The sequence below is a fragment of the Bufo bufo genome, chromosome 1, assembly GCF_905171765.1.
Source record: "Bufo bufo chromosome 1, aBufBuf1.1, whole genome shotgun sequence".
Classification (NCBI taxonomy): Eukaryota; Metazoa; Chordata; class Amphibia; order Anura; family Bufonidae; genus Bufo; species Bufo bufo.
In genome coordinates, this window is record NC_053389.1 from 300,909,813 (window position 1) to 300,926,897 (window position 17,085).

Below are 17,085 nucleotides of genomic sequence, written 5' to 3' on the forward strand. Positions count from 1 at the left end.
ATAGGATTTTAATAAATCCTATTACCAGAAGAACACCCAATACATGCCATTTTGTGGCACTTTGGATTTACTTTTGCCCATTGGGGAAACCATAATCTTAATGATTAAAAATAAAAATGAAAATTAAACCTTCCTTACAATTTTTATTGAAGTACTTAACCACCTCAGCCCCCAGTGCTTAAACACCCTGAAAGACCAGGCCACTTTTTACACTTCTGACCTACACTACTTTCACCGTTTATTGATCGGTCATGCAACTTACCACCCAAATGAATTTTACCTCCTTTTCTTCTCACTAATAGAGCTTTCATTTGGTGGTATTTCATTGCTGCTGACATTTTTACTTTTTTTGTTATTAATCGAAATTTAACAATTTTTTTGCAAAAAAAATGACATTTTTCACTTTCAGTTGTAAAATTTTGCAAAAAAACCGAGATCCATATATAAATTTTGCTCTAAATTTATTGTTCTACATGTCCTTGATAAAAAAAACATGTTTGGGTAAAAAAAAAAATGGTTTGGGTAAAAGTTATAGCGTTTACAAACTATGGTACAAAAATGTGAATTTCCGCTTTTTGAAGCAGCTCTGACTTTCTGAGCACCTGTCATGTTTCCTGAGGTTCTACAATGGCCAGACAGTACAAACACCCCACAAATGACCCCATTTCGGAAAGTAGACACCCTAAGGTATTCGCTGATGGGCATAGTGAGTTCATAGAACATTTTATTTTTTGTCACAAGTTAGCGGAAAATGATGATTTTTTTTTAATTTATTTATTTCTTACAAAGTCTCATATTCCACTAACTTGTGACAAAAAATAAAAAGTTCTATGAACTCACTATGCCCATCACGAAATACCTTGGGGTCTATTTTTTCCAAAATGGGGTCACTTGTGGGGTAGTTATACTGCCCTGGCATTCTAGGGGCCCAAATGTGTGGTAAGGAGTTTGAAATCAAATTCTGTAAAAAATGACCAGTGAAATCCGAAAGGTGCTCTTTGGAATATGGGCCCCTTTGCCCACCTAAGCTGCAAAAAAGTGTCACACATCTGGTATCTCTGTATTCAGGAGAAGTTGAGGAATGTGTTTTGGGGTGTCTTTTTACATATACCCATGCTGGGTGAGAGAAATATCTTGGTCAAATGCCAACTTTGTATAAAAAAAATGGGAAAAGTTGTCTTTTGCCAAGATATTTCTCTCACCCAGCATGGGTATATGTAAAATGACACCCCAAAACACATTCCCCAACTTCTCCTGAGTACGGAGATACCAGATGTGTGACACTTTTTTGCAGCCTAGGTGGGCAAAGGGGCCCATATTCCAAAGAGCACCTTTCGGATTTCACTGGTCATTTTTTTACAGAATTTGATTTCAAACTCCTTACCACACATTTGGGCCCCTAGAATGCCAGGGCAGTATAACTACCCCACAAGTGACCCCATTTTGGAAAGAAGACACCCCAAGGTATTCGCTGATGGGCATAGTGAGTTCATGGAAGTTTTTATTTTTTGTCACAAGTTAGTGGAATATGAGACTTTGTAAGAAAAAAAAAATAAAAAAAAAATCATCATTTTCCACTAACTTGTGACAAAAAATAAAAAATTCTAGGAACTCGCCATGCCCCTCACAGAATACCTTGGGGTGTCTTCTTTCCAAAATGGGGTCACTTGTGGGGTAGTTATACTGCCCTGGCATTTTCCAGGGGCCCTAATGTGTGGTAAGTAGGTAAATGACCTGTGAAATCCGAAAGGTGCTCTTTGGAATGTGGGCCCCTTTGCCCACCTAGGCTGCAAAAAAGTGCCACACATGTGGTATCTCCGTACTCGAGAGAAGTTGGGGAATGTGTTTTGGGGTGTCATTTTACATATACCCATGCTGGGTGAGAGAAATATCTTGGCAAAAGACAACTTTTCCCATTTTTTTATACAAAGTTGGCATTTGACCAAGATATTTATCTCACCCAGCATGGGTATATGTAAAAAGACACCCCAAAACACATTCCTAAACTTCTCCTGAATACAGAGATACCAGATGTGTGACACTTTTTTGCAGCCTAGGTGGGCAAAGGGGCCCATATTCCAAAGAGCACCTTTCGGATTTCACTCGTCATTTTTTACAGAATTTGATTTCAAACTCCTTACCACACATTTGGGCCCCTAGAATGCCAGGGCAGTATAACTACCCCACAAGTGACCCCATTTTGGAAAGAAGACACCCCAAGGTATTCGCTGATGGGCATAGTGAGTTCATGGAAGTTTTTATTTTTTGTCACAAGTTAGTGGAATATGAGACTTTGTAAGAAAAAAATAAATAAAAAAAAAATCATCATTTTCCACTAACTTGTGACAAAAAAGAAAAAATTCTAGGAACTCGCCATGCCCCTCACGGAATACCTTGGGGTGTCTTCTTTCCAAAATGGGGTCACTTGTGGGGTAGTTATACTGCCCTGGCATTTTCCAGGGGCCCTAATGTGTGGTAAGTAGGTAAATGACCTGTGAAATCCGAAAGGTGCTCTTTGGAATGTGGGCCCCTTTTCCCACCTAGGCTGCAAAAAAGTGCCACACATGTGGTATCTCCGTACTCGGGAGAAGTTGGGGAATGTGTTTTGGGGTGTCATTTTACATATACCCATGCTGGGTGAGATAAATATCTTGGTCAAATGCCAACTTTGTATAAAAAAATGGGAAAAGTTGTCTTTTGCCAAGATATTTCTCTCACCCAGCATGGGTATATGTAAAATGACACCCCAAAACACATTCCCCAACTTCTCCTGAGTACGGCGATACCAGATGTGTGACACTTTTTTTGCAGCCTAAATGCGCAAAGGGGCCCACATTCCTTTTATGAGGGCATTTTTAGACATTTGGATCCCAGACTTCTTCTCACGCTTTAGGGCCCCTAGAATGCCAGGGCAGTATAAATACCCCACATGTGACCCCATTTTGGAAAGAAGACACCCCAAGGTATTCAATGAGGGGCATGGCGAGTTCATAGAAAATTTTTTTTTTTGGCACAAGTTAGCGGAAATTGATTTTATTTATTTTTTTCTCACAAAGTCTCCCTTTCCGCTAACTTGGGACAAAAATTTCAATCTTTCATGGACTCAATATGCCCCTCACAGAATACCTGGGGGTGTCTTCTTTCCGAAATGGGGTCACATGTGGGGTATTTATACTGCCCTGGCATTCTAGGGGTCCTAAAGCGTGAGAAGAAGTCTGGAATATAAATGTCTAAAAATTTTTACACATTTGGATTCCGTGAGGGGTATGGTGAGTTCATGTGAGATTTAATTTTTTGACACAAGTTAGTGGAATATGAGACTTTGTAAGAAAAAAAAAAAAATTTCCGCTAACTTGGGCCAAAAAAATGTCTGAATGGAGCCTTACAGAGGAGTGATCAATGACAGGGGGGTGATCAATGACAGGGGGGTGATCAATGACAGGGGGGTGATCAGGGAATCTATATGGGGTGATCACCACAGTCATTGATCATGCCCCTGTAAGGCTCCATTCAGACGTCCGTGTGCGTTTTGCGGATACGATCCATCTATCAGTGGATCCGTAAAAATCATGCGGACATCTGAATGGAGCTTTACAGGGGGGTAATCAATGACAGGGGGGTAATCAATGACAGGGGGGTGATCAGGGAGTCTATATGGGGTGATCACCACAGTCATTGATTATGCCCCTGTAAGGCTCCATTCAGACGTCCGTGTGCGTTTTGCGGATCCGATCCATCTATCAGTGGATCCGTAAAAATCATGCGGACGTCTGAATTAAGCTTTACAGGGGGTTGATCAATGACAGGGGGGTAATCAATGACAGGGGGGTGATCAGGGAGTCTATATGGGGTGATCACCACAGTCATTGATCATGCCCCTGTAAGGTTCCATTCAGACGTCCGTGTGCGTTTTGCGGATCCGATCCATCTATCAGTGGATCCGTAAAAATCATGCGGACGTCTGAATGGAGCTTTACAGGGGTGTGATCAATGACAGGGGGGTAATCAATGACAGGGGGGTGATCAGAGAGTCTATATGGGGTGATCACCACAGTCATTGATCATGCCCCTGTAAGGTTCCATTCAGACGTCCGTGTGCGTTTTGCGGATCCGATCCATCTATCAGTGGATCCGTAAAAATCATGCGGACGTCTGAATTAAGCTTTACAGGGGGTTGATCAATGACAGGGGGGTAATCAATGACAGGGGGGTGATCAGGGAGTCTATATGGGGTGATCACCACAGTCATTGATCATGCCCCTGTAAGGCTCCATTCAGACGTCCGTGTGCGTTTTGCGGATCCGATCCATCTATCAGTGGATCCGTAAAAATCATGCGGACGTCTGAATGGAGCTTGACAGGGGTGTGATCAATGACAGGGGGGTAATCAATGACAGGGGGGTGATCAGGGAGTCTATATGGGGTGATCAGGGGTGATCAAGGGTGAATAAGGGGTTAATAAGTGACGGGGGGGGTGTAGTGTAGTGTGGTGCTTGGTGCAACATATTACTGAGCTACCTGTGTCCTCTGGTGGTCGATCCAAACAAAGGGGACCACCAGAGGACCAGGTAGCAGGTATATTAGACGCTGTTATCAAAACAGCGTCTAATATACCTGTTAGGGGTTAAAAAAATCACATCTCCAGCCTGCCAGCGAACGATCGCCGCTGGCAGGCTGGAGATCAACTCCCTTACCTTCCGTTCCTGTAAGCGCGCGCGCCTGTGTGCGCGCGTTCACAGGAAATCTCGGCCATCGCGAGAGGACGCGCCGGCGCGTCCACTCGGAATCAATCAACCACCTCCAGGACGCGTCTGTGCGTACAGCGGTCCGGAGGTGGTTAATATAAGGGGATCTCTTATGAAGACAACCACTATATAAAAGACAAAGCAGGCGTTCGATGCAGGTCTGACTTCTTCTAACATGTTGGGGATCAGAGGAAGGGCAAAATAATCAGTGACGTCAACACAAACTTACTGCTGACACCCTCTCCACTCTGTCGGGGGGCTCTACTTGTATAAATGTTTACCACAGTAATCTTAATGCATGTTAGGTAGGTATATAATCTGTAAATCACTGAAAATTTAAACCTACTTAAAACTTAACTTTTATATAGGATATTCATTAAAATAAGTCCCACAAAAATAAATATATGTTTTAGATGACTGCAGATAGTTATCTAGCAGAGTTTTTTAGGGTATATAGCACCTTAAAACATATAATAATGTTTGTTGTTACACTGAATTGTTTACAACCACTCACGGTTTGATGTACAATATCTTCAGGTGTCTATGATGAATCCAGGGTCTCAGATTCCAAAACTTAAAGTTGATGATTCCTTTGTCAGGCTGTAGACGTGGCCTTTCCACTGCAGAGAATGGTCCAAAAGATCAAAAATGAAAAAAGGGAGATAATATCCCTACAGTACTATTAAAGCCCTGCCTAAAAGCGGAGAGGTCTCCCGCCTAAATGCGGGAGAATCACCCCCTAATAGAGCAACCCCACTTATCGGTGGCTGACCCTAGAATCAGCTAGCCCTAAAAAAATTATTCCCAAACAAACAAATTCCCGACGCGTTTCCTCTGTCACGGATATTTTGACAGAATCATCAGGGGATAAAAACGATTAAAAAGTGGCCTAATAGCTCCTAGCTGGATAACTTTGCTGGTCCTCCCAAATATTGATATGCAGTCCCTTGTATAAGTGTTTAATAGTACAGGTTCTGTAGACATCTATGTGGAATCGGCTGACGACGGTGTAAAAGGAGTGCGCTTCTTCTTGGCGCTAACATAGACCTGTATGGCTGAGTTCATACTTGAGTTATTTAGTTAGTTTTGGCCCCATGACTGCCCTAATAAGTGAAGTGTGCAGTAATTCTAAGAGTGATGCCTGTCGTCTGCATGTCATACTGACTGACAGTATTATTTCACTACCACAGCAGACTCCTTATGCATGTTACAACAAGGCACAATGTTCTACAGCACTATAAAGGCTCTCTGCAGCCAGGAATTAGCCTTTTTTTAATGCAATTCGCCGCAAAAAAATTCGTATCGAACCAAATTTTTTCGGAGGATTCGGTGAACCGGCCGAATCCAATTTTTGAAAAATTTGCTCATCTCTCATTAGGGCGCGTTTTGACCCGTTTTGGGGTTAAACAGCTCTCACATCACAATTACAATTAAAAGCAATTAGCAATTTTTGAAAGAAGAGTCTTACTGACCACTACAGAAACCTCATATTCATCTGTGGAAATAAAACCACAACTTTTTCCATTCAACTGAACGACGTTCATGACAGGATATGGTTCACATATTTAAGAACTCCCATCACTTCAGAAGATTGAGAGCTGAGACTGAAGTCTGTGTCAGGTAAGTTACCAAATTAGACGAAGACGATCATATCAATTGATTGACAGCAATGACAGTTAAGCCATTCTATATATTGCTGTTGGGAATCTGCATGATGTCAGGGCATGCTGGGAATTGTAGTTTTACAATAACTGGCGAGCCAGAGGTTAGGGATCAGTAATATAATGTACAGTAATAATCATTTCCCCTGTATGTATTTATGGCTTAGCAACCAAGTCATTTTTTCATTTTTTTTTCGTCCAAGAGCTAAAACTTTTTTCAATTTTTCCATTGATGCAGCCATATAAGGGCTTGCTTTTTGAGAGAAGAGTTATCAGGTTTTTTTTGCCACCATTTTGGGGTACATGTAACGTACTTTTATTAACTTTCTCTGTGGGGAAGGATGGGAAAAACAGTAATACTACCATACGCTCTTATGTTATAAATTTTGCTGCATTCACTTTTCGGTATAAATAATGCAATAACTTTATTGTCTGAGTCAGTATGATTACAGCAATACTAAATACATATAGGGCCAGATTTATTGTAACGTGCCGTTGTACGCCAGGCTATATAACCAGGAGCGCTGCTGGATGTTGTGTCTGATTTATGACAAGGCCTTCTCATAACTTAGGCGCAGCATCCGGCAGTTCATGCGCCTGGACTGAAATCTCCCCTGTCTGGTGTAGATTTCAGTGTTCTTCTACAGAAAAAAAAAAACATGCAGCATAAAACTGGCATAATCTAGTGATAAATGTGTGCCATAGTTTTTAGAAGTTTTACAAATTTTTCGCTACTTAATACATATTAATCAATTTTTATTCAGTTTTTTTTGGTGGTGAATATGTAAAAAACAATTCTGGCATTGTTGTCTTTTTTTTTTCTACAGTGTTTAACATGCAGGATAAATTGCATGATAATTATGTAGTACGGGTCATTATGGACGCGGCTATATAAAATATGTGGAGGTGTTTTTTTTTGCAAGCTGTCACGTACGCACCCGCATCTCACAACCAGGGATGGGTCTGCCAGGGGCCAGACTACCTCCAAGCCCTCACTCCGTGCACACCACACACTGAGGCCGCTAAGTTAGTATAGCTAACCCCCATACACACACAGACCCAACACCCCAAACACCAGCTTCCACCACCGACTTTGACGTAAGTCGGAAACGTTGCACCATCCACGTATACACGTTCACAAGCAATCACACAGTCACACATTCAGACTATGGATTCTTTAGAGCAACAAGGTGGACTTATAAAAAGAATATTTTATGCACAAAAAATAGTGCAGTGCTTATGAAAACAGCTGTAAAATTAGACAAAGTTAAAATAACATACACAAACAGTAAAAGCAAGATAAATGGGTAAAAACAGTAATAAGAACTTACTGCCCCCGGGAGAAGGGGAAGAAATGGCAACCCGCCAGCTCGGCTGTGACTCCCACACTGTGTAACAAATAAAATATGTACATGCACAATTTTTATAGAACTAGGATTGGTTTCCAGTTTTCGGTCGGCCCAGTCATTGACTAACCAAATCCCAGTTCTTCCATTGGGGGGCAATTAATGAGGGGAGTGGAGGGCATTAAATATTGAAATCTCTTTGTGTTAAAGTTTTCAAATCTCCCTCCAAAATGAGTCCCCTTCCTCCCCTTCCTCCAGTATCCGGGGGGAGCAGATGCTTCTTTGAGGTTAGTACCTAGCAGCCAGAGGTGTTAGATACGACGGGATGAGGAGAACTCTCCATCTCCATCTCTTGTAACTGGCAGAGGCCCAGCCTGCCCGACTCCACCCTGCTGGAATAGAATGGAGGCTTCAAAGCAGTCAGCCACTTGGTGAAGGACCCTTCTATCCACCAGAAATCACACCTTATACAACGGAAACACAACTCATATAATTCTATAATAGCTACTACAAGTATGCACCCCCACATCATATTTATGACACAAGCTTTTTTCTCAATGGGAAAAAGGTGTATTTTTTAACTTGGAGATTTTTTATTTATTTAATAAAACTTCATTAAACTTTTTTTTAACCATTAAATAGTCCCACAAAGGGGGCTTTAACGGGTGATCTATTGATTGCTTCTATAATACACTGGTGCTGATTATGCACTACAGTGTATTATATACTGTCAGTGCTATAGTGAATGGCACCATCAAGGTGTGCCAGAGAGGAAAAGCTGATAGGCATACAGAGCAGGCCTAGGGTCTTTAGTAGACCCCATGCTGTCATATGAAGACATTGGCAGACTGAGATTTTTATTTGCGGGATGCCAATAGGAGACAGGGGGAGCTCCTTCCCAGTAAAAAAAACCACCGCTCTGGTGCATTCAGTGGTTCATTATTATATACTGGAGCTCTGCAAACAGAAACAAGGACAATTATTTATTTTCTGGCTTAAGATATCTGGCAAGATATTGTAGAATTAATATGTTTAACTTAGGCTACTTTCACATTAATGTTTTGAAATTCGTTCACACTTCGTATGGTGGCAAAAGCAGAGTTGCGTTATGGATTCCATTACCACGGACCATAACGCAATTCTATGATGGAATGCATAACGGAATGCCTTTAGAGGTATTCCGTTAATCATTCCATCCTAATAGAAGTCTATGGCCTGCATAATGGATCCGTCCAGTTTCCGTTATGCAGGAGAGGACTCCTCTGCAAAACGGAAACGGGACGGATCCGTCTTGCAGCCTATAGACTTCTACTATGAAGGAATGAATAACGGAATGTCTCTAAAGGCATTCCCTTATGCATGCCATCATAGAATTGCGTTATGGTCCGTTGTAACGGAATCTAAAACGCAATTCTGCTTTTACTACCAAACAAAGCGTGAACAAATTAAAAAATATTAAATTCGCTCATCTCTAGTGAAGACCAATAACAAGATTTGTATCTCTTTCTTATATGCCAAGAAGTTTATCCTACAATATTATTAGGAAAAGTCAAAGTCATCAATCAACTGTACTAATAAGAGATCTATTGTAGGTAAGTCCCTATTATTATTCCTCATATTATTTCTTCATTAAAACGATTAATAGGTTTACAAAAAGGGTCCCTTCACTCAGGAGACACCAGGAGAGTATATACTATGACAGGCATTACCATTTTCCTTGTCTAAGAAACGTTTGCTACACACAGTCCATCGGTGTTGAATGTAAGACTTTGTGAGGACACACCCTATTGACAAGCAGAATGGTAACACCCACTTGTCAATTTCTTCATACATTTTCCAAAGGAATAATAGAAGAATGTCACACTTTAAAGAAATGTATGCTCCAGAATTATTATTTTATGGGAAAGCTAATATTTACTTGTTTAAGTCCTTGTTTCCATTTCCATTTTTCACTGACGTGTGCTGTCCGCATTTTCCATGGATAGCTCACGTAACCATTAATTTGAATGTGCCTGTTCACACATCACTATTTTGTCCCTGATTGTAGCCCACTGAAAAAATTACGGAGACACGCACTACTTTGGTCTGTCATGTGGACCATGTGGACCCATAGGGCTCATGTACATGACCGTAGCCTGTTCTGTGGTAATTGCGGATCCGCAAAACACAGATTCCGGCTGTGTGCCATTGGCATTTTGTGGAACAGAACATCCTGGCCCCTATAGAACAGTCATATCCTTGTCCGTAAAACGGACAAGAGTAACACATGTTCTATTTCTTTGTGGGTGACATGGATCGGACATACTGATGTGGACAGCACGCCGCGTGCTTTGCGTATCTTTTGTGGCCCCATTGAAGTGAATGGGTCCGGCCCACAGAAAATGCAACTCTTATGCAGGTAAAAAATACAGTTGTGTGAATGGGGCCTTATAGTCTATGGGTCTGTGAAAAAACACGGACACAACACAGATGGCATCCGCGTTGTGTCTGTGTTTTTGGTCTGTTTTTCACTGACAACTAATTGGATGCTCTGAAAATTTAAGAGGTTGTCTCATTTCAGTAAGTGGCATTTATCATGTAGAGGAAGTTAATACAAGCCACTTACTAATTTTTTGTGATTGTCCATATTGCTTCCTTTCCTGGCTAGATTCATTTTTCTATTGTATTATTCACTGCTCTTTTACATGGTTACGACCACCCTGCAATCCAGCAGTTGTGGCTGTGCTTTTACACTGTACAGGGTGGGCCATTTATATGGATACACCTTAATAAAATGGGAATGGTTGGTGATATTAACTTCCTGTTTGTGGCACATTAGTATATGTGAGGGGGGAAACTTTTCAAGATGCGTGGTGACCATGGCGGCCATTTTGAAGTCTGTCATTTTGAATCCAACTTTTGCTTTTTCAATAGGAAGAGGGTCAAACTTATTGGGAATTTCACACAAAAAACAATGGTGTGCTTGGTATTAACGTAACTTTATTCTTTCATGAGTTATTTACAAGTTTCTGACCACTTATAAAATGTGTTCAATGTGCTCAGGGCCAGCTCCAGGTTCATGTGGGCCCTTGGGCGATAAATCCCAGTCGGCCCCCATGAGGCATTTTTTTTACATTGACATGTCCCCCTGTGGCTCCTACATGGTATAATGACCCCCAGTGGCCCCTATACAGTATAATGACTACTAGTGGCCCTTCACACATTATAATGAACCCCCAATTCCCCCCCACTGTATAATGACCACCTGTGGCCCTGCATTCAGAATAATAACCCCCAGTCGCCCCCATTTAGAATAATGACCCCCAGTAGCCCCCACACTGGGGGAATACTGTATGGAGGGGGCTCTGGGGGTATTTATACTGAATGGAGGGTCATTGGTGATCATTACTAAATGGGGGACACTGGGGGTCATTATACTATGTAAAGGGCCCTCACAGTATAATGACCCCACAGTGGCCCTCCATTCAGAATAATGACCCCCAGTCGCCCCCACACTGGGGGTTATACTGTATGGAGGGGGCACGAGGGGTTATTATATTTAATGGGGGCTCTGGTGGTCATTATGCTAAATGGGGGGCACTGGGAGTCATTATACTGTGTAAGGGACCCTCACAGTGTGATGAATGACCCCCCAGTGGCCCCCTCACATACCTATCATTGCAGGGGAGCTGGTGGTCCTGTCATTCACTAACCGCAGCTCCCTTCGCTCCTTCTCTCCTCCGGCCCGCTGCAGCAGTGAGCCAGGCCTGGAGGAGAGAAGGAGATGTGCAGTGATGGAGCTAGAACTGACTGGGCCCCACAGCGAAATTTAGTACGCCCCCCTCCCCCCCAATGTGTGTTCACATTACGTTTTTCCTATCGGTTTGATGTATACACATGTGCAGCACTCCACGTTTTTGTATCCTGCAGAGTCAAGTAAAAAATGCATACGTTAACGTATATGTTTTTCTACCATGGAACTGTATGGTGAACGGACGCCACTGTACGGCATCAGTCTGAGGCATCTGGTAACGCTTACATTTTCAGTATGCATTAAATGGATGGCAAAAATGTGATGTGAACCCAGCCCTAGTGTCAGAATAAGCCCCAGTACACAGCGGAGCAGCATGGCGGAGAGGGGAGGCCGCCATGTACTGACAGAGCACTACCTGGTCCTGGTGGTCAGGGATGAGGACTGTGTGTCCCAAGGATCATTTTCTACTGGGAAATACAGGGCACAGTATAATACACTAGAATCTATATAATATAAAGATATTAGCCCCACCCCCTGAATAATCATACGATTAGGGGGTCATTTATTATATAGAAATACGTCTATATTAGGCGTATTTCTGACACAGATGTCGCGCAAAGGTCCTTAACACCGCAATCTGTATCTTTTCCCGCTCATGCCAGGTCTAAAAAAAGTGGTGTGGGCAGAAAGGGATACAGTTATGGCCATCCAGTTATTGGATACCACCGCCATATAGTGATAACACCGCCATATAGTGATAACACCGCCATATAGTGATAACACCGCCATACAAGGATAAAACCACCATACAGTGACCGGATAAAAGGGTATAAGAGGGCACAGTACAGGGAATGACTATGGGCACTGCACAGGGTGTGGTAAGAGGGCACAATGCAGGGTATAAAGGGGCACAGTACGGGGTGGGGGGCACAGTCACATGACCCTGTGATGTTAGAAGGTCCTTATGGTGAATGCGGTTCAGATGCCACCATAATGAGAGGCAGAGGAGTGAGACAGGGGCCCGGGGCCCTGGATGGACAGGAGGGGTGGACACAGCAAGTAGGTTGAAGGGGCTCTGAGGGGGATTCATACAAGTAGTGGCAGGAGGTCTGTGCAGGGCAGCAATAGGAGATAGGAGGGTGGGACAGGAGCCCTGGATACATGAGGGAGGAAAGGAGACAGCAGGGGCTCCATAAGGGTGATATAGGACAGGATGGGGGGGGGGGGGGGGCAGGTGTCATGGAGACAATCAGCTTAATAAAACAGTAACACAACTAAATAGAATGAAGCAGCAGTGTCCCCCCCTTTCCTTCTGTCCCACAGAGAAGAGACAGTCACAGTGCAGACTCACAGACTGTCTCCACACTTCTCTGCTCCAGCTCCAGCCGTGCGGTCTCTCTCCAGTCTCCTCAGGCAGCGTGTGTCCTGTGTAGAGGGGGCGTGTCCCGAGTCTCTGCAGCTCAGAGGGCCCACCAGAGGGGTACTGCGTATGTGAAATGACAGCAGTGAGAGCTCCCATCTGTATTGATGGAAGTGCTCATAGCAGCTCAGTGGGCCCCCCCAGGAGCATTGGGCCCCGGCACTTGCCCGGGGATGCCGGGTTATGACGCCGGCCCTGAATGTGCTGCCCATTGTGTTGGATTGTCAATGCAACCCTCTTCTCCCACTCTTCACACACTGATAGCAACACCGCAGGAGAAATGCTAGCACAGGCTTCCAGTATCCGTAGTTTCAGGTGCTGCACATCTCGTATCTTCACAGCATAGACAATTGCCTTCAGATGACCCCAAAGATAAAAGTCTAAGGGGGTCAGATCGGGAGACCTTGGGGGCCATTCAACTGGCCCATGACGACCAATCCACTTTCCAGGAAACTGTTCATCTAGGAATGCTCGGACCTGACACCCATAATGTGGTGGTGGGTGCACCATCTTGCTGGAAAAACTCAGGGAACGTGCCAGCTTCAGTGCATAAGGAGGGAAACACATCATCGTGTAGCAATTTTGCATATCCAGTGACCCCCTTAGACTTTTATCTTTGGGATCATCTGAAGATACGAGATGTGCAGCACCTGAAACTATGGATACTGGAAGCCTGTGCTAGCATTTCTCCTGCGGTGTTGCTATCAGTGTGTGAAGAGTGGGAGAAGAGGGTTGCATTGACAATCCAACACAATGGGCAGCACATTGAACACATTTTATAAGTGGTCAGAAACTTGTAAATAACTCATGAAAGAATAAAGTTACGTTAAAACCAAGCACACCATTGTTTTTCTTGTGAAATTCCCAATAAGTTTGATGTGTCACATGACCCTCTTCCTATTGAAAAAACAAAAGTTGGATTCAAAATGGCCGACTTCAAAATGGCCGCCATGGTTACCACCCATCTTGAAAAGTTTCCCCCCTCACATATACTAATGTGCCACAAACAGGAAGTTAATATCACCAACCATTCCCATTTTATTAAGGTGTATCCATATAAATGGCTCACCCTGTAGAATAAAGAGCCAACCTCTATGGTAGCTGGAACTGCGGGAGTATGCATAGCCTGGTGCTTTTTTCTATAGTGTGTAAGCACAGCTACTGCTGATGGATTGCAGTGTGGTCATCACCATGGAAACGAGCTGTGTAATTAATCCAGTCAGCAAAGGAAGCAATATGGATAATCACAATACATTAGTAAGTGCCTTTTATTAACTTTCTCTACATGATAAATGCTATTTGCTGAAGTGACACAACCTCTTTAAGTTTCAGCTGAGAAGTATCCATGGAATATGGATGACACATGGGGGGGAAAAAACGGACTCACGGATATATTCATAGGTAAAACATGTACTGATTTTCTCACAGACATCAGGAAAGCTGACATGTCCTCTTTAAAGAGAACCTGACTGTCAAGTCTACTATGCTGCCTTTGCTGAGGTTTCACTTCTGGCCTAGAATTCAGTAGTTTTATAGTACTGACTGGTGCCCTGGAAAGCGATGAGTTTGATCAGACTCGTGGCCCTGGCTCCTGACCTTGGCTGGCAGGTTTCTTTCCCACTAGTAACATGAAAGAAACCTGACCGGTCATGGTCAGGAGCCAGGGCCACGAGTCTGTTCAGACTCACCTCACTCATAACGTGCGCCAGTGCTGCAAGGTTGACTCCGTCAGTACTGTAAAAGTACTGATTTCTAACCCAGAATTGACAGCACTTTCAGCAGGTCTGTCACTATACTATGATGCCCTCAGCAAGGACAGCATAATAGGTATGACAGGTTCCCTTTAAATGTAACCCGTCACCTAGATCATCGCTATTCATGTAAAAAATTGCCTAATAGCACACAGTACCTCGTGTCCAGATGTGCCTTTCTTTCTGCGATTCTTGTTTTCTATTTTCAGAAAATCAACTTTGTTCGGTATGGTGCCCATCTCGTTCCCCGGCGCATTCCCAGTTCCATAGTTGAAGCAGATGCCCTCAGTTGGAGATGAGGAGTGTAGGCGCAGGCACTGCAAATGCGCAAGATTTGGAAGAGATGATGCAAGGAGATGGTGGCGGTGATGGGGGGGTTATGATGTGATTGTGACATAGGAGCAGGTGGGCATACACGGTGCAGCAGGGGCATCATATCTGAGTGAGGAGGAGGTATGAGGGCAGGCTCAGGCACTAGCAGGAGGTGTGCCTGGGCTCCTTCAAGAAAAAATATCGCCCCTCTAGGCTCCTTACTGGTTGATTTGCATACCGAACAAAGTGGATTTTCTGAAGATAGAAAACAAGAATCGCAGAAAGAAAGGTGCATCTGGACACGAGGTACTGTGTGCTATTAGGCAGTATTTTTACATGAACCGCGATTATCCAAGTGACAGATTTCCTTTAAAAATAAACCATCTACCTATAGCAATACAGAATATTGACCAGGAAAAACGTTTTCCACTCTAAGGCTGCATGCACACGACCGTATGTGTTTTGCTTTCTGCAAATTGCGGATATGCAAAAAAAAACGGATGAAGTTCCGTATGGCATCCTTTTTTTTTTTGCGGATCAGTTTTTTTTTGCGGATCCATTGTAATAATGCCTATCCTTGTCCGCAAACTAGAAAAAAATAGGACATGCACTGGAACGGACATACTGATGCGGACAGCACACGGTGTGCTGTCCGCGTTTTTTGCGAACCCATTGAAATGAATGGGTCCGCATCCTATCCGCAAAAAAAACAGAGACGGACACGAAAACAAACAACGTTCGTGTGCATGTAGCCTAAGGCAAGTTTGTTTGTCATTACTTGTTCAGATTTATTTTATAGAATATGCTGGGTAAAATTGATCCACTGTGGTGTGCCAATTACAGGATATGAGGGAAAACCTTTTTATTCACCATCCCCTAAGGGTCTGCGTTAGGCATAACATAGTAATTCACTTCTGCTTCATGTATGTCCACAATTCCACCTTCATTTTGCTAATTGCCTTAGAAAAGAAGGCTCTTATATGACTGGTGTCTATAGATAAGGCTCTGATCACATCTGCATTATGGCTTTCATTTATAACAAAAGCAACAACATTTTGGCACAATGCCTGACGAATCCCAACAGCAACCAACAGATGCCATTGACTTATGCTAGCTTCTGTTATATTTGTAGTTTTGACATCAAGAATAAACCAAATTGGAATTGCCAATAGAGGCTCCACACATGGCCGCCTACACAAATGTGAACAGATCCCCAATGAGCTTGATGTTGTGTATTGTTTTAAATCTCTCTGTATTTTATGATCAGAAATGATGATCAAAACCTACAAAAGTAATGTGAAAAATATAATGTAAGGTTTATTTCCCTACGACTTTCTCAACAGATCCAAATACCATGTCTCCTGTGCAGTTTTTCCTCCTTACTTTGGGAGTTCTGGATTCGATTTCATGCCTTGATCCAAGCCAAGCCATAAGAACATTTGACGAGTTTAAAAACCGGCATATTGTAGTTGGGACATTTTCAAACTGTACACATTACATGGCCAAACATCATATATATGATCAATCTAATGGGCGTTGCAAAAAAGTCAATAGTTTCATCATCGATGCTTCAGTGGCTGAAATAAAAAAAACATGTAGGGGTAAAACCAATGGTTCACACAACAGCTCTAAGTGTTTTGATGTGTTTGACTGCATCAATTTCACAAATTTAAAGCCACCCCGTTGTAAATACAAACAGAGACCAATAATATCCGCAAAAATTAATGTAGTATGTGAAAAATATTTACCAGTGCATCTAAACGGAAAGAGAAAGTGTTCTGGAACTGATGTCCCTCATACAGATGGAGTCTTCTTGCTGGTTTAAGGACTACCATCCATCAACTAAAGTTGTAATGCAATTTTTTGTTTAAAAGGGGTTTTCCAGCCTGGAGATATTGATGACCTATCCTCAAAATAAGTAGTCAGTATCAGATCGGTGGGGGTCTGACACCCAGCACCCTGAATGATCAGCTGTTTTCAGCAGATGCAGGTGCCAAGAAAAAAAGCAGAAGACACCATCTACTATGTAGAGATCATGCACCAGTACTGCAGCAGCTCCCATTACAGGTTTTTATTTCTGGCTCTATCGGCTGCCGTAAAACAGCGGATCTTGAGAA

At 42.9% G+C, this 17,085-nt stretch overlaps 1 long non-coding RNA gene across 2 annotated transcripts; it reads left to right on the forward strand.

The window, feature by feature from the left end:
- Positions 1-6,293: 6,293 nt before the first annotated feature.
- Positions 6,294-16,724, forward strand: LOC120986980. Of its 2 annotated transcripts, none has more exons than XR_005775859.1 (3): positions 6,294-6,365; positions 9,275-9,344; positions 16,312-16,724. It is a non-coding gene; the product is annotated as an uncharacterized LOC120986980 (long non-coding RNA). The 2 variants fall into 2 exon arrangements; XR_005775858.1 differs by having other exon boundaries at positions 6,304-6,365; positions 9,272-9,344.
- The last annotated feature ends 361 nt before the right edge of the window (positions 16,725-17,085 follow it).